Source organism: Anser anser (assembly GCF_964211835.1).
Source record: "Anser anser genome assembly, chromosome: 18".
NCBI lineage: Eukaryota > Metazoa > Chordata > Aves > Anseriformes > Anatidae > Anser > Anser anser.
This window is the reverse complement of record NC_139739.1, coordinates 5,689,822-5,705,178: the sequence shown is the minus strand read 5'-3', so window position 1 is coordinate 5,705,178 and position 15,357 is coordinate 5,689,822. Positions and strand designations below refer to the sequence as shown.

At 38.5% G+C, this 15,357-nt stretch overlaps 1 long non-coding RNA gene across 3 annotated transcripts; it reads left to right on the top strand.

The window, feature by feature from the left end:
• Nucleotides 1–246: 246 nt before the first annotated feature.
• Nucleotides 247–9,221, top strand: LOC310883416. 3 transcript variants are annotated; one of them, XR_014573516.1, is made up of 3 exons: nucleotides 247–437; nucleotides 5,800–5,892; nucleotides 8,036–9,221. It is a non-coding gene; the product is annotated as an uncharacterized lncRNA (long non-coding RNA). The 3 variants fall into 3 exon arrangements; XR_014573517.1 differs by lacking the exon at nucleotides 8,036–9,221 and adding an exon at nucleotides 6,130–6,460; XR_014573518.1 differs by lacking the exon at nucleotides 8,036–9,221 and adding an exon at nucleotides 6,113–6,460.
• The last annotated feature ends 6,136 nt before the right edge of the window (nucleotides 9,222–15,357 follow it).

The following is a 15,357-nucleotide window of genomic DNA, read 5'->3' as shown; positions in this document are numbered from 1 at the left end:
AGTGGGCTGAGCCTCAGAACAAACTGCAAGATGAAAATGAGTTTTAACTGGAAACTGTTAAGGGCAGTTGTTAAGAAGTCCTGTCACACAGTCTTTGAAATTTAAGAGCCACCTGCAGCAACTGGTGTAGGTGGTACTTGTAACACTATGCTTGATGCTGACTTAATGGCTCAGCAGATGTTGTGCATTAGGTGGAACTTCTTCATAAAGATTAACTGAAAGGCTTAAAGAGGTAAATGCATTATCTTTACGGATGTCAGCTAAAACTACAGGGCAGTATGAAGAAAAAAGTTGAAGAAAATGGTGATCTGAGGATTTTTCTTGTTCTGTTAGTTATCAGACCGAAAAGCTGGTGTCACGGTGCTCCAACATTGTAGCAATGGAGGAAGATTTGATGCTGGCAACTATTCTTACAACATACAGAACAAAGCATGAAGGTGAGGAAACATGTTGTATTTGATCAAACCTTTAATATGTGATATTCTTGGGCATTTTTGCAGGACAATGCTCTAATACACATCTACTCCTCAAATACTTTACATTACAGTCTGTGACTGAACTTTGGAGGGCTTTCAGAGAGGAGTGGTGTACATCAGCTGACATGAGCTCATGTGGTTAAAAAGAAGCATGGCAAAGTGACATCAAACACGTCTGATTCCAGCCTGACATAACTAATAGACAAAAACCTCTCTGTTATTCTATTCCATAGTGAACAACTTGATCTGAATGCAAGGATTCTGTATTTCCACTGGTGAAACTGAAGAACAGTTTCATCCTTTGCCCTGTCTGTCTTTTTAAACCTGCTAATTTGTATTTATGACTATAAATACAGAGATCATACCGCAGGTCAAGCATTTTCTAGAATTCTCTGGTGTAGAGACTCACTCAGTAAAACACATCCTGTAGTTTTAGCTGGCAAATATAACAGAAACAAGAATGAAAGTAATAAGATCTTAGGCACTTAGGGGGAAAAAAAAAGAAAAAAAAAAAAGATTGTTATCTACATTTTTCATTTGCTGTTAGTGAGAAAAGTAGCCAGCAATATGTAGGTCAGCATCAGTAGCTGCTTTGGTAGTCTGAGAACAGTTTAAAGGAAGGAAGAGGTTTCTCTTTGTGGTTGAATAAGTTACTCTATATCCATGAAGTAGCTGTGTCTCACCCCCAAAGGGAGAAGCATTATCAGCAAATGAATGAACAGGCATTCTGTGTTATGCCAGTAGCACTGTCTTTGAAAACAAGGGAGACAAGAAAAACAGATTTGGTGTGGCTTTTATTTTCCTGTCGACCATTGTAATGGAGCTCCTCCATTAACTCATTCTTGTCAGGTTGAATTGAAAGTGACAGTTAATAACTTACACCAGCATCTGCTTTCACTTGATTGCAATAGAGCTCTGCAGTGTCCTCACAGTGTTTGGAGAGACATGGTTTGTGGGCAGAGGTACTATCTTGTATTAGAGTATTAGGCACAGATGGATCAAAATAAAAAGATATGCTCTTGGACCAACAATCTCTTCTTTAGGTCACCTGGAAACTGCAGTTCTTACTGATGTACTGGTAAAATCTAGCGGGTATAAGCATTCTGCTTCAACTAAGTTATCAGAAGTTCAGTTCCTTACTGATACCACCCCACTCACTTAATTAAGCTGCACTGAGCTTTCCCAGGAGGCAGAAGCTGCATCTGAGCTAGGAAAATAACAAGGATTTTTATTTTACAGTCTATGCAATGACTGATCCAGATGATAGCCTCTTGTGCAGTGTGGGAATCAAGCAAATCAGAGCAGTGACAGGGAAACCTCCGGGTCAGCCCATGCAGTGGTACTGCTCCTGCAGTCAGTGAGCGTGTGCCAAGCAGTGATCCGCCAGATGGAGGCCTGCCTTGCACTACCCTGACAGCTCATGAAGGACAGGGTCCTGGGCACGCATGTTATCTGGCAGCAAGCGTTTCAGTGTTTTCCTGGTTCTTCCTCTAATCCCTTAGACAATTTATAGCATTAGCACAGTATGTTATACTATCCCTTTGAATACATTCTAACCTACAAAAAATTACATTAGTCAATGTTTTGCTCTAGCTACTTCTGCAAGCAAAATTTTGTGTCGCTCTAAAATTTGTGCTTGGTCTTTTCCATGAGACCTTTTTGTGCTCAAGTCAAAGTAATAGATCTGTAATTGGTTTCAAAGCATGCTTAGATTGAGATACGTCACACACTGTAGTCGAATTCTCTGGACATTCCTTAATAATATTTACTCTTGTCATCACACTTTCAGTGATTTTCAAACATGAGGGACTGTTGATGTCAAATTTTATATTGTTCTTTCATCAGTGTGTAGGCCAGCATATTTTGGTATACTCACTTTATTCCATCTGTCAGGTAGGACAAATTCTGCCTTTAATTATACCTACTTTAAATGAACACTTATGTCCAAAAGTGTTGATGCCTCCCAGTATTTCTACACTGATTGTCTCACAAAGCATTTGGCTTGGTTGTTGTTGTTTTCTTCACATTGTCACATTGGCGTTTTTTGTAATCTGATTTACAGTATCTCCCTTTCATCTTCACCTGCAGCTTTTTCTGAATGGAGTACATGGAAAAAAAATCCTCGCAAGTGGGACATTTTCCCAGTGATGATCTTCACTGTTTTGCTTTCTTTCCTTCCTTTTTCATCCCTCCCCTTATTTCACTAGATTCTTTCGTGGTGGCCTAGATTTAACATCCTTTTACTGCCGATTCTTGTAGTTGCAAAACTGTGCTAGTATTATATTGTATTAGTCACGAAAAGTTATTTAGGACAGGGACAGTCTTTTTGGTCTATGTTAGCACACAGATGTCCTGAGCCAGAATGGGAACTCAGAGGTACTGCTCTCATATGAATGGTAGCAGGAGAGAGAAATGTGTCTGTATGCCTATACCTGAGATTGATGAAGGTAAATGTATCTAAAATTTGAATGAAACCTATTCTACTTACTCACTTCATTTCTGATCCATAATGACCCTCCTCCTTTATTTTTTCAGAGGTCACCTACTTCTTTACTTGCTCTTCTACAACCCCTGTCCTCAGCCTTTTTATTTCCTTCAGATTCTTGCTCCTGAATTATTGGAGTATTGTTCACAGCTACTCACTGTAGCAAAAGGGGACAATGTTAATGACCAATTGAAACAACTTAAGATTTGTTACCAAGAAGTTCTAGCCTGACCGGGACAATTCACAAAAACAGCAGTATAAGGCTAGGAGTCTGTATTACTATTCCACTGGCCACAAGTCAAGCAAAAAATATTCCTGGTTTCCCTTCCAACAGCTGCTCATGTCTACTTGTTCATCAGAGACTACCATCTGTTCAGCTTTGCTGATTTAGTGTTTGGATGTTTGTGCCCTGTACCAGACCTCACATCAGTTTTGAAAACAAATCCAATCAAAAATGAACCTTACTTCTCCTCCTTCTTACTCAGTTACTACTTTTACACCAGAAAATCTCACAGTTCTTCATTGGGACACTACCAAAATAAAGCACTGATTCAGAAGAAAAGAACAAAGGGGACAAGAATAAGCAGGAATCAGAATTTCTTCAATCTGTTCTAACAGAACATACAACCACAGGCTATCAGTATGCAAAGGCTAAAAAAAAAAAAAAAAAGAAAGCCTTGTTTGATGAACTTGCAAGCAACTCAAGAGCTGCTGCTCCCTTCCCTCAATTGAGTGACTGTGTCATCAAAGGGCTTTTTGCATCCATAGCATCCAACAAACTAGTTTGTAAGTCTTAGGAATTTAGATAGCATCCTCTTCTTGGATTTTGAATAGGGCCTTCTGGATGTGATACTAAGCTTTGTTCCTTGGTAAGCTAAAGATCCTTTTCTCTGTGTAAGTGCGTGTGTGTGAGACAGAGTGGCTGTGTCAGAATGGATGATCTCAGCTTCTTGAGTGGCTTTAATTGTATAGGCTAATCATACCATACAGGCTGATTTCACTTACTCTGTCTGTGACACAGTAAGCCTCTACGAAGCACAAACAATACAAGAATAAATAAGCCCAAATATTAATCATTCCTGTCATTGTAACTGTTGAATGTTGCAGGCGACCTGTGCGAAAATGCTGACAGGCGATGCAGGGAGGGTTAGAAAGAGAAATATGTCTCCACTGCTATCACCTCTCTATGCTAAATGGTTTTGGACAAAGGAACATTTAATCCTTAGAGCTCATATATCTGAAAAGCATCTGATTCATATTTGAAATGAGGGGAACTGGACAGGCGCTCAGTACTTTCAGAATATTTTCAAAGGAGAGAATAGTCCTGTCCCTATTGTAGACTTTGATTTTGGAGTATGATCAGAAAAAATAGTATTAATCTCCCCGGGGGACTCACACTTCCTATATCAGAGTGGGTAAGTCATTAATTACCTTCCAAGTTCCTTACAGTGCTACAAGCAGAAAACTCACTGAACTCTGCTCTCAGAACAGTCCTTTGCTCATTCTTTCACCCTGCATGTGTGTGTAGGGCAATAAGGAAGTTTTGGCAAGTATATCACACATACCTCAGTATGGAATGTCATTAGAATGATTTAGGAAAGAGATTAACCAAAACAGCTTAAAGTGATATTTGCCAATAAGGATCAGAAGCCTGTTAAAGAACACAGCCATTTTGAGCCTCTGCCATTTGCCATCTGGCTCCGTTTCCAGCCTCCCCTCCTCTCCTAACACTCACAGAAACTTAATCTCCCTCCTTTCAGTCACAACCCAGATGTGCAGCTTCTCTTCCTGGGCAGCAGGAGGAGGTAGGGCTCAAATCCATTTGCTTTCAATGCTCTCCCACTGGAGTTGTGGTTTGCTTGCTTGCACTTGTCTCTCTAGCTGTATAGCTGAACTGAGACTGTTCTACCTCAGTGCAGACAGCTGAGATCAGTAATAGAACTTCTACACACAGAAACATATTCTATCTGTAAACAGCTAGAACTAGCCTGCCCTACACTGACCTGTCGCCAGCAGAATTGCATTAAAAGAGCTATCTCAAAAGCAATATTTTTTCCTCCAACAGTGAAGCAAAGCTTGAGAGGTCATAGGATATATTATGTTAACTCTAGGATTTTCTACATTTCTCTGATTTTAAATCAGAGGTTGAATTAATAGAATTTCTTTGCATTAATATCCTCTGTTTAACCAAAGGAAAAAATGAAATGAAATCGGCTGTGCTTAATCATGTTAGTATTTAAATTGTTCTAATTAGACTTTGAAGTTCATGTGTAACTTAGGTGAATGGGATAAAACATGACTATGACTCCAGTTCTGCGGGTTCACTTCTTCTAATTCTCTAATTTAGATCATGGCTGGGCTAACACAGAAGCAGGTGTGTTTACATTGCAACAGCTGCTCTTTGGTAACAATGCTGACTTCAGAGTTAATAGGAGCTTGGAATTCATTGGCCATTGAAAAGTACAGAAAAATTATCAAGTTACTCTAAAGATCTATAACATCTGTCCCTTGATTTTTTTTGTTTGGTATCCTTGATATTTTTTTTCTTCCAATATTAAAGTAGTGTTCTCAGAACAAAAAAAAAAGGCAAAAACAAAAAAAAATCAAACACAGTTTTCTGTTTCGTGTTTTTCCTTTATTTTTTTTTTGAGAATGAACAAAGAGAAAAAGAAAAAAAAAAAAAAAAAAAAAAGAGAAAAAAAATTGCCTTTATCTTTCTTCAATGAAGAACCACAGGAACTGACAGGAACAGTTTAAAATAGCCTATAGTTCTAAAATATATTTCAAAGAAAGTGCATACAAGGTACAAATGGCCGTTCATGACCTCTGATTTTGCAGGCTGTCAAACATCCTGAGCCTTGAGAGAATGAGAAACAACTCAGTCTGTAAACAATGGAAATAATGGAACCTGGTTTCCTAAAGATTTCTGTGGTACGTACCAATACTCCCTCACCTAAACCTGTCTCCCTGTTGCCTCCCTTCATCACCATGGCCAATACCACTTAGGTAAAAAATACCCTTACAATATCTCCAATGATCTTTTCACTACCAAGCCAGGATTTGAGGCATTGCCTTCCTCATAACATAATATTCCTATTTTCTCTCATTGCCTTCATAATTCCCCATAAAAGCCTTCTCCCTTATTCCCCAGCAACCTTTTTCTCCTAGATGAGCAAGAAGTAGGAAAAAGTGTGACTTGGACAGATCTACCTTTGTACTGGTGAACCAGCCGGCACATACCTGCTGCTTGGCCAGGAGCTGTGCCTTGGAGTGACCAGGCCATTGAAACTGAGGCTGCGACAGCAGAGAGCTCCCTGCCTTCTGCTCTCTGACTACTGAACTCAGGAAATGTGTGGGAATTTAAATTCTTCAGATCTCCACACTTCTTTTAAGCTAAGTAGAAATTAGCTGATAAGATGAACAGAAATCTAAGGGGGGAACAGATAAATACTGTGAATATGTAAGCTTTATTTCCTTAGTAAAGCTGGTTAAAAATTAATTTGGAACTCAGACTACAGATTTGTGTACTCCTTAACACAATTAGAATGGCCAACTTCTTAACATATAACAGTTTTTGTCTCTCTTCTATGTATTTATATGGTCTGTATTACCATAGTAATAGGATCCTCGCATCCTTTAATAAATGTGAGGAACGTCCCTTCTTCTCCCCAGTGAAGATGACCAGTACTGTCATCCCAATTTTAAGTGCAGGAGTTGTGCCAGAGAGCCCCTAAGGCCCCTGCATGGAAAGTAAGGCCTAAGCAAAGGGGCACATGCATTGCAGCATGCAGCATTCTAACACCTCGCTGTGTACAAACCCTCAGAAACACGTTGTGTGATGCAGTTCACCTCAGCAACCACAACCTCATAAAGAACACCACTTTTTGCTATACCAAATTCATACTGAATAACAAATGCAGAGCAGTAACATAAAAGTAATCAGATTAGGTCCTGGTTTTGGTTTATTGCTATCCTTCTCATGCCCCTTTCTTTCCTATTCCTTGTATTTATTTTTTTTCTGCTCTTTTCTCTATTTTTCCTCTTCTCTTACTAAGCCATCCATTTAAAAGAGGTATTTTCTATCTATAGCACTTGAGAAAGAGCTTGTTTGAATAGAGCTTAACTCGGACCCTTCCATCTCACATCTGTGGCTCCACAAAGGCAGGAAATGCTTCCTATTTGTTGTTTTCTAGAATAGTTTTATGCTCATAGTAAATTACTGGCTCTCCCTTGACTATGAAGATTTTTATTCAGAATGCATAGCTTTCCATCTTAAGAGGCTGTATTGACCATGCTCTGCAAAAAGTTTATACCTTAAAAAACAAAAAAGGCATCAAAATTTGATTAAGCAGCTGCAGGATTTCATTGTACAGTCTCTCCATAAGCTTGTGATGCACCTGACTATGTTATTACAGATATAGACAAATATTTTTTTTTTCTGTTAAGAAGTTTAGCTATGTAGTCAAAAGTAATTCAGTACCTGTTTAGCCTTGCTACTAGCTAACAAGAGGCAGATTCCACGCCCTAGTAGAAAAATGATCAAAAGTTCTTTTGGCGTCAATGAATGCTAAATAAATAATAGCAGTAATAATAATCATGAGGGAACAAACTCCTAAGACTCAGGCAGCTGTGTGCATTTTTACATTTTTTTGTAGTTTATACTTGAATCACGTCTCAGGGGTTGTTACCATGTAGGTGAACAGGATTAAAGCCAGGTGACAAAGTGTGGGACTTCTGAAGTATCTTAAAAACTCGCATAGACATGAATGGGGGCTAGGCTGGACAAAAAGGGAAGAGCTATTATAGACTGTCACTTCAGAAAAAGCATTTAATGTAATCACGTGTGATTATGGCTCAGAAACACAACAAATGCTTTAGAGGGAGGCAAAAAAGAAAGGATGTACCTGACTGTTTTCATAAGGCTGCTTACAAGTGATACAATAATTCTTTCTTATCCAAAGTGGCAATCAGCTGATATCCTGAAGCAGATTTGATTATCCAGCTTACAAAACACAATGTCAGTTGTCATATAATTACCCTAAATCATTCTAAGAATATACTATTTTCATTGCAGTTATGCTAGGGAGCCTTGGTGACAGATCAGAATCCACTCTGCAATGCCTCAACACATGAAGAAGAATTGGTGATTCTTTCCCCAAAGAGTTTGTGGAAGATGATTGACAGGAAAAGCACGTGGAATCTGTCCATTGATATTGGTCAGCACAGCAAGAAGAAATCACATTACAGCAAATGTTTAACCAGTATTGTTTTTGTATAGGCATCATAGGGGAGTAGACCTTTAAAAAGGTATTACAGCAGCTACAATGCAATTACTTAGATTACTTAGGAGATGATTAAGAGGTGCTCCACCTATACAGAGAGACAATCCAAAAAAAAAAAAAAAAAAGAAAGAAAAAGGGCTTAGAAGAGAAAATAATAATTAACTGATAAAGGTGGCATCAAAAGGAGTAATTGTGGAAATGACACCTAGCTAGTGTGTGAAATGTTAGGTAACCAAATCCACAAAGAGCCTTGAAAGTAATTGAAGTGGTAGAGAAGGGGCATGTTGTAAAGGCAAGCCACAAACAGATAATGCCACAACAAGACCCAGCCAAGAAATCAGGAAGATAATCTTTGCAGAAATGTGTTGATGATAAAATTTAGATTGTTGGAAAACTGTTGTCAGCAAGCAATGTTGAGATTTTTATTTGGATAGGAGGGGAGTCTCCTTTGAAAGAGCTAAAAAGAATTTTAAAAAGTAACATTCTGGTTTAAAAAAGAGACAAAGTGAAATCAACACTACAGATTAAAAGCGAACAAACAAAAACTAAAAAAAAAAAAGAAAAAAAAGAGGAAATGGGAAATGAAATCAGTTAGTTGTTTTGGTTGGTTTTGGCCACCCCACCTGAGTGATGTCAGAATATCATCTTTCTGTCCGTCACAGGACAATTGTTTATGCCTGTGCAAAATCATTAATTGCAAAAGAACCTTTCAACTGTTGATGAGATCAATGTAATACAGGGCTATTACTAAAAGTATAATCTTCTATATGAGACTTTATTTACAATGATGATGCACAAAATGGAGAGAATCCTGCTTAGTTCTTAAAAGTCCAAGTTGAATGTGGAGGACTGCCAGTTAAAAAAGCATTATTTACTAGTGCCATCAATGCATTTCCTGTGGAAATCAATGAAATAGAAAAAAGGAAAACAAAACAAAAAAAAGCAACAACCAGCCAAACAAACAAAAAGAATATTCTGTGCGATTCAATTTGTAATTGTCCACTTTCAGAGTAAACCACATGAAAAATTCATTTAAACATTATGGAGTGAAATGTTCAGGTGATGAAAATAAGGGAATCTCCTATAAAATCAATGAAGCTTTGCATTGGTTAAATATGTTTTGGTTACCTCTTTTTTTTTTTTTTTATGGTTGAAAGCCAGTATTATTTATGTGGACAACAATGAATAACATTCATTGAAAAATCACCAGCAGATGAATTTTTAATGTGGATAAAACCAATAAAAAGTGAACATAGACTATGCTGAGCATTTTTATTATTCATTATTAAGGAAGATGAAAAGAAAAGACATTGCTTCGTTAATGCATTAAAGCCTCCTCCCCAAAAAAGTCTATGACCTACAGAAAGCAGGGGGAAAAAAAAAAAAGTGATATTCTCTAGAAGGAGGTCAATGTTCATTCTTGGAGATCCAGAAAATGCCCTTTACAGCACATAATTTCATGTGGAAAGGATCTATAAAATTGCAAAAGCTGAAAAATATCACAAAAGACAAAATATGTGTCAAGGTTTCAACAGCACTTTGGTTATCTGTATGACTGTACACAGTTCAAAACTGTCAAAGAAAAGAAATAACATTCCACTTGCATCTACAAATGCTTGCATCTGAATTTGTAATTGGGGCAATTACCAACTAAATTACCTGCCTGCATATGTAATTAGGTAATCTGCTACATTTTTGTGGTGCTGACAGCCTTTGTAATTGTGCCCTGTACTTTCACTGAGATCTAGTAATTAAATCAAAGGACAGAGAGCCTAGAGGTTTCTGGATCCTTATGTAGGCTGAGTCACCTGTTGATTCTATTGTGTCACACCTGAGTAGGCAGTTCAATGGAGTTAATCAGTCATTCTCACCTGGGAACTAGTCATCTGCTGCAACAGATATTATTGTGTTTACAAATATCAGAAAGAATGGCATTCTGAAGATTTCTAGTGCAGGATAAAGCTTAGTATAGACCCAGAATCCTTCCACCTCTCTGCTAAATTGTAGGTCATCTAAGTTTAAAAGAAACAGATTTTATCTACAAAAAATCTCTTTAATCCAAACACACAAATTAATTGTCTAGTTACATAGTGGTAAAAATGTCAGTATTTGTTTCCTTTTTATTTTTTTTTCTCCTTTCTCATAGGAACTTCTTATAAGAAAAGAGCACCTCAGTAATCAAGTCCAGAATCCCTCCACCAGAGACAACCATGCAATAGTCACTCCCCAAGAAGGGTCCACAAAATTGCTACTCCCTCCCTATCTCTCACAGACACTTCCTATCATCACACAGTGAATTTTAGACCTGAAGTAAAAGATCGAGGGACACACTTATAATTACTCTTGGAAAGAGAACAGAAAAGATGAAGTATGTTACCACCGATTTATACCTCTACTAAGCCGTATTTTTGCTCAAGGACTCTAGCAAGTCTGTTGCACACTACAGAAGACAATGATCTAAAGTTATCTCTGCCAGTCAAACCTGAGAAAAAACTCCTTTCCAGACCCCAAATCAAGCAATCGGAGTAACTCTGGGTGTGTGAGCAAGACGCATCAGCCAGGCATTTGTCAGAGTTTCATACTGCTTGCCAAATCCACTCACATCCCACTTTCATGCACTTTAGTTGTGAGACGAGAACTAGTGAGGAGGAAAAAAGTCAGGCATAGAGTTCATGTTGTACGTTCTTGAAGATGACATTATTCCCATTCCATTCCATTTTCAGAAAAGAAAGGACCAGAGCTTTTAGGCAAACTAGTGTCAGATGTGGTGAGACACTGCTTGGATAGCAGGGGAATTTCCTATTTCCTTTGTAAAGCCAAAAAAATAAATATAATAAAAAATAGCAAACAAACAAACAAAAAAGCTCATTGTTTTGAAATAGTCAGCATAGCCCAGATTAAAAAGTAATAATAACTGATGTGATGTGATAATAACACATAAAAAATGATGTGTTTTTTTCAGTGAGTTTTGATTACCCCTGAGGAAAAAAAGTAGCCAAATTATACATCAAAGTGGAAAACATCCTTTCTGTCTCTTGCAGTTAGGTAGTGAGATTCCAAACACCATGGTGTGCATAAAAAATAAACATGAAACAAAGAAACTTGACCAAGTAGATTTCAAGCAGCTTTTCAAATTCATTAGGGACAGCTGTAAAACAAATACTCATGACTTAAAATACCAAGTATCTACCTCAAGATTCCCTCCTAAGCTCTGATCTCTTCCTTAATTTACTGAGCTCATTTCATTTTACCTCTTACTTAGCTTCCAAGCTTCACAACGGAAAACAGTGCGCACTTTTCAACAGCATCTAACTAGGAAAAGAATCTAAGAGAAAAGGCACATACATAGTTGATGAGAGTACATCCAAAGGCCATTCTCAGCTATAATAGAATACCTCCACGTACCTTGATGAAGCTGATGGGATTACTTCTAAATGGCTCTGCTATCTGAAAGAGCAGAATCTGTCCAATCGACCTGCAAATATGTGATCATTCTGTTTGGTCCCTTACTGATTAAAGCTTTGCCAAGAGCTGATTGGCCTTGATTCACTCAACCTAACTAACGCCTTTCATCTAAAAAACTGGGGATTCAAAGCCAGTAGAAAGATGCACTCACCTCTGTTAAGTGATATGGCCCACCTAGGGCTGGAATTGCTCTCTTAAAGCCTGCAGCTCACCAGAGGGAGTCTTTGGCAGTGAGTTCCTAGTTTAGCTAGGGATCCAAACCTTGCATCTTCCGTGGCAGTCTCCTGTCTTTTAATTCATTCATTTCTTTAGTGAGGTGCAATGTACAGGAAAAGGGAAAGGCACACGAGTGGAACGTTACTGAACAAATGCTGATTCCACAGGAATCAGTTTCGGTGGCTCCAAGTCACATGTTCTTCTAAGCGTGGTGCAGATACCCATGTCATAAACCAGTCGCACCTATCCTGTCCTCTGTAATGGGATCGGCACAAACCTCAGCTCATTTTGTATCACAGAGCCCAGGTTCTATCCTACCTGCACATACATTATGGTCAGTTGTTAATAGATAAGGATATTGATTATGGCTGATACTTCTTTAATCGGTGTTTGGTAACTTCATGAATTTGTTCATTATGCATACAGCAGTGTGATGATGAACAGACCGGTTATAATTCTGGATGAAAGGCAACATAAAGTGGGAGGCTGTTTCAGCTGGCATGGAAAGATAGTACAAAAGTCATGAGTGGGTGAAGGAAACCAAAGCTTGGGTGGAGCAAAAAGAAAAAGGTAGGGCGTGAATTGAGAAGATGGTGAAGCTGCAGGCAGGGGTGACACATTCTGTACAGTTATTACGACGCTTTTAATTATCTCCCATGCCTAACATTCCACTAGCACCATGCTACCATGGGTGGAGACTGATGGGTGGAAAGGGCCATCATTCCCATCCTTCTCTTGCGCAATTCAAACCACAGCGATAACAGGTAAATCCCTAGTGATAAGGGCCTTTTACTATTCATTCCTCCCAAATGTAAGTTGAGCTTTCTATAGGTGTTCTGTATTTCCTGTGTCCATGAATGTTATTCATCTGCTGAAGCCAAAGTCATACCAGTTTTTGCAGTTATTAAGATCACTAAGGCCAGTTTTTCTTGTCCATAATATGTTCACCTAGGGTGTGTGGCCTAATTACTAGGTGGAGCTGTTAAAAGGAAAAATAGTTCATTTTTTCCTTTTCCTCACTGACAAAATTCGTAACTGACAGGAAAAGATGCTTTTCCATCAGTTCTGTTTCTGATTGGCATAGGCTCTCCTCAAGCATAGTGCCCAGATTGTGCCAGGTTCATGAACAAAGCTTAAAAGAACAAGCAAAGAAACAACAACAAAAACAAACAAACCCACACTCAAATTTCCTACAGCATTTTTACAGGTACTGCAATAAAATAGATTGAGGTCACACCATTTTTAACATGTTTTAAAGATTTCTATGTGGGGAACAAGACTTAGAATACACTTTGTAAACTTGTCTTATAATTTATTCTTTTCTTTAGGTGAATAATGCACTGTGCTTATGGGATCAGCTGCCTCAAGTCACTTTTGTGATCTGACTTTTAGGAGCTAGACAGAGCACAGGCTCTGCACAGCAGGTCTTCACCACTCCTATCACTCCAACTTCCCCTTCAAAACCCATATCCTTCCTCTTGCTCTGCCTTAGCTTCACTCCTGCATCTTAAGACTGGTAATGCAAGTTTTTTTTCTTGCTGAATTTCAGAAGATGAAGAAGCCAGCACAGAAGATATCAGTCTTGCCCTTATACAAAAAAGCTGGCTCCTTGTTACCCACAGGAATCCAGGAGGAAATGGGGACCCCACCAAGATAACAGCTTGCCCCCGTGAGAGACAACAGGTCTAGTGGCTTCATGAATTTTCTGGAACTGGTATCACAGTGGCCAGATATCATCAGCTCTATCTTGGTCCTGAAGTACAGTGACACTCTGCCTCTGCTGTGTTCCCAGCGCACCTCTTCCACAGCACCTGTGGGAACCACAGCTTCATGCAGATGCGAGATGTTGTTGATGCTGTATCTAAAAACTGTGGCTCCCAGCTCAGCTGACTGGGGGTAATTTCCCCCCCAATCCCTCTGTGAGTCAGCCGCTCCGCGGCGCCTGCAGCAATTCAGCTGTGCCTCTCTTCGAACATGTTCGTGCCTTGCTGTCTGGGAACAACTTGTCTGCACTCTGTTGAGTTGCAGTTCACTATCTCTAATAGGATGATACAGCTTTGGTGTTAATATTCAGATTAGCTTATGTTATAGTTTGAGGTGATCAGATATTGCAGTAACTGAAGCCATAAAAGGATCTAAGAGAGAAGACCCAAATTCATGAAATTCTGAGCTTTCAGTTTAGTTGCTGCTTCATGGTTCTGGGCCCCACTCAAGGGCCCAGCTCATTATATTCTCTACTATGGAATGTGATGACGTATTTTAAGTGATTAATTTACTGTCACTTTTACTATGCTACCACTTATTTTTCAGCAAAGGTCTGAGATATACCAGTAATACATTTAACCATGTATCACTCATCCCATGGGAAACACAGAAAACAAACAGAAACCAACCATCTCTTTCCTGACGTGAACTGCTCTTGTTAGCTTGGGAATTTGCTTTGCAGATTGGTTTTGTTGTTTTCAGAAATTACTTTTGCAAATGACCAGAGTTAAAAGGAGATAATTTAGGGAGGCCTTCTTCATAAACAAAAGCAAAAGAAAAAATCTCACCATATAGTTTCTCGATGCACTACTTGTATGTTTAAAATACAAATCCAGAAGATTAAACCTGCCTTGAAATATGGTTTCCTGATTTGAAATCAACCTATTCAATATTGTCATGCTGAGAGTTTTATGTATTGTCAGACTGTGATGATAGACAGGAATGGTTTGTCATATACATTTACTACTCACAAATTACAACTGTTTGAATATTGTATGTTTTTGAACAGATGTCATGAAAAAACAAGTCTTGAATTACTCATTGTAGTGACTCAGGTTATTACTGGAACCTTATTACAAATTGTAGCTTTCTACATCAGTTACAATCTGATTCTGTATTAGAATCGATTGCAAAGCTTGCATAGGATCAGTCCTTTAAAAATAATACTTAGAAAAAATACATAATAATAGTGCCCCTGCAGTTCCTACTGTTGTTGTTGTTGTTTAAATATTTTTTATTGTGGAAGGAATAGATTTTGTTTATTGAAATTTTACCATTTGCTGTGTGTATGAGACGAGAGGTTGAGCTCCAGACTAGACAGATCCTTCTCCCATCAGTGACAGAAACAAGGGTGCATTTCAAAGCAGCCTCCTTGCAAGTCCAAGGAACTTTTTGTTATGTAAATGAAACGAAGTTGTTTGTTTTTGTTGACGTTTTTAAATGCCAACTTGTAGATAGGTCTGTTGTGTTAAGCACATCAAACAAGGATCCAGAACGTCAGTCTCCTGCATTCTGAGATCTGCTGTAGACATGGATAGTTTGCTTAAGGTTGCACTTCAAACAGCAGCTCTTTGATGCTTTAAATACCCAGCTGACCAGTGATCATTAACACAAGAAGGTGGGAACATGCAGTCAAATGGAGATTCCTTGGAGAAGAGGGATGTTAACA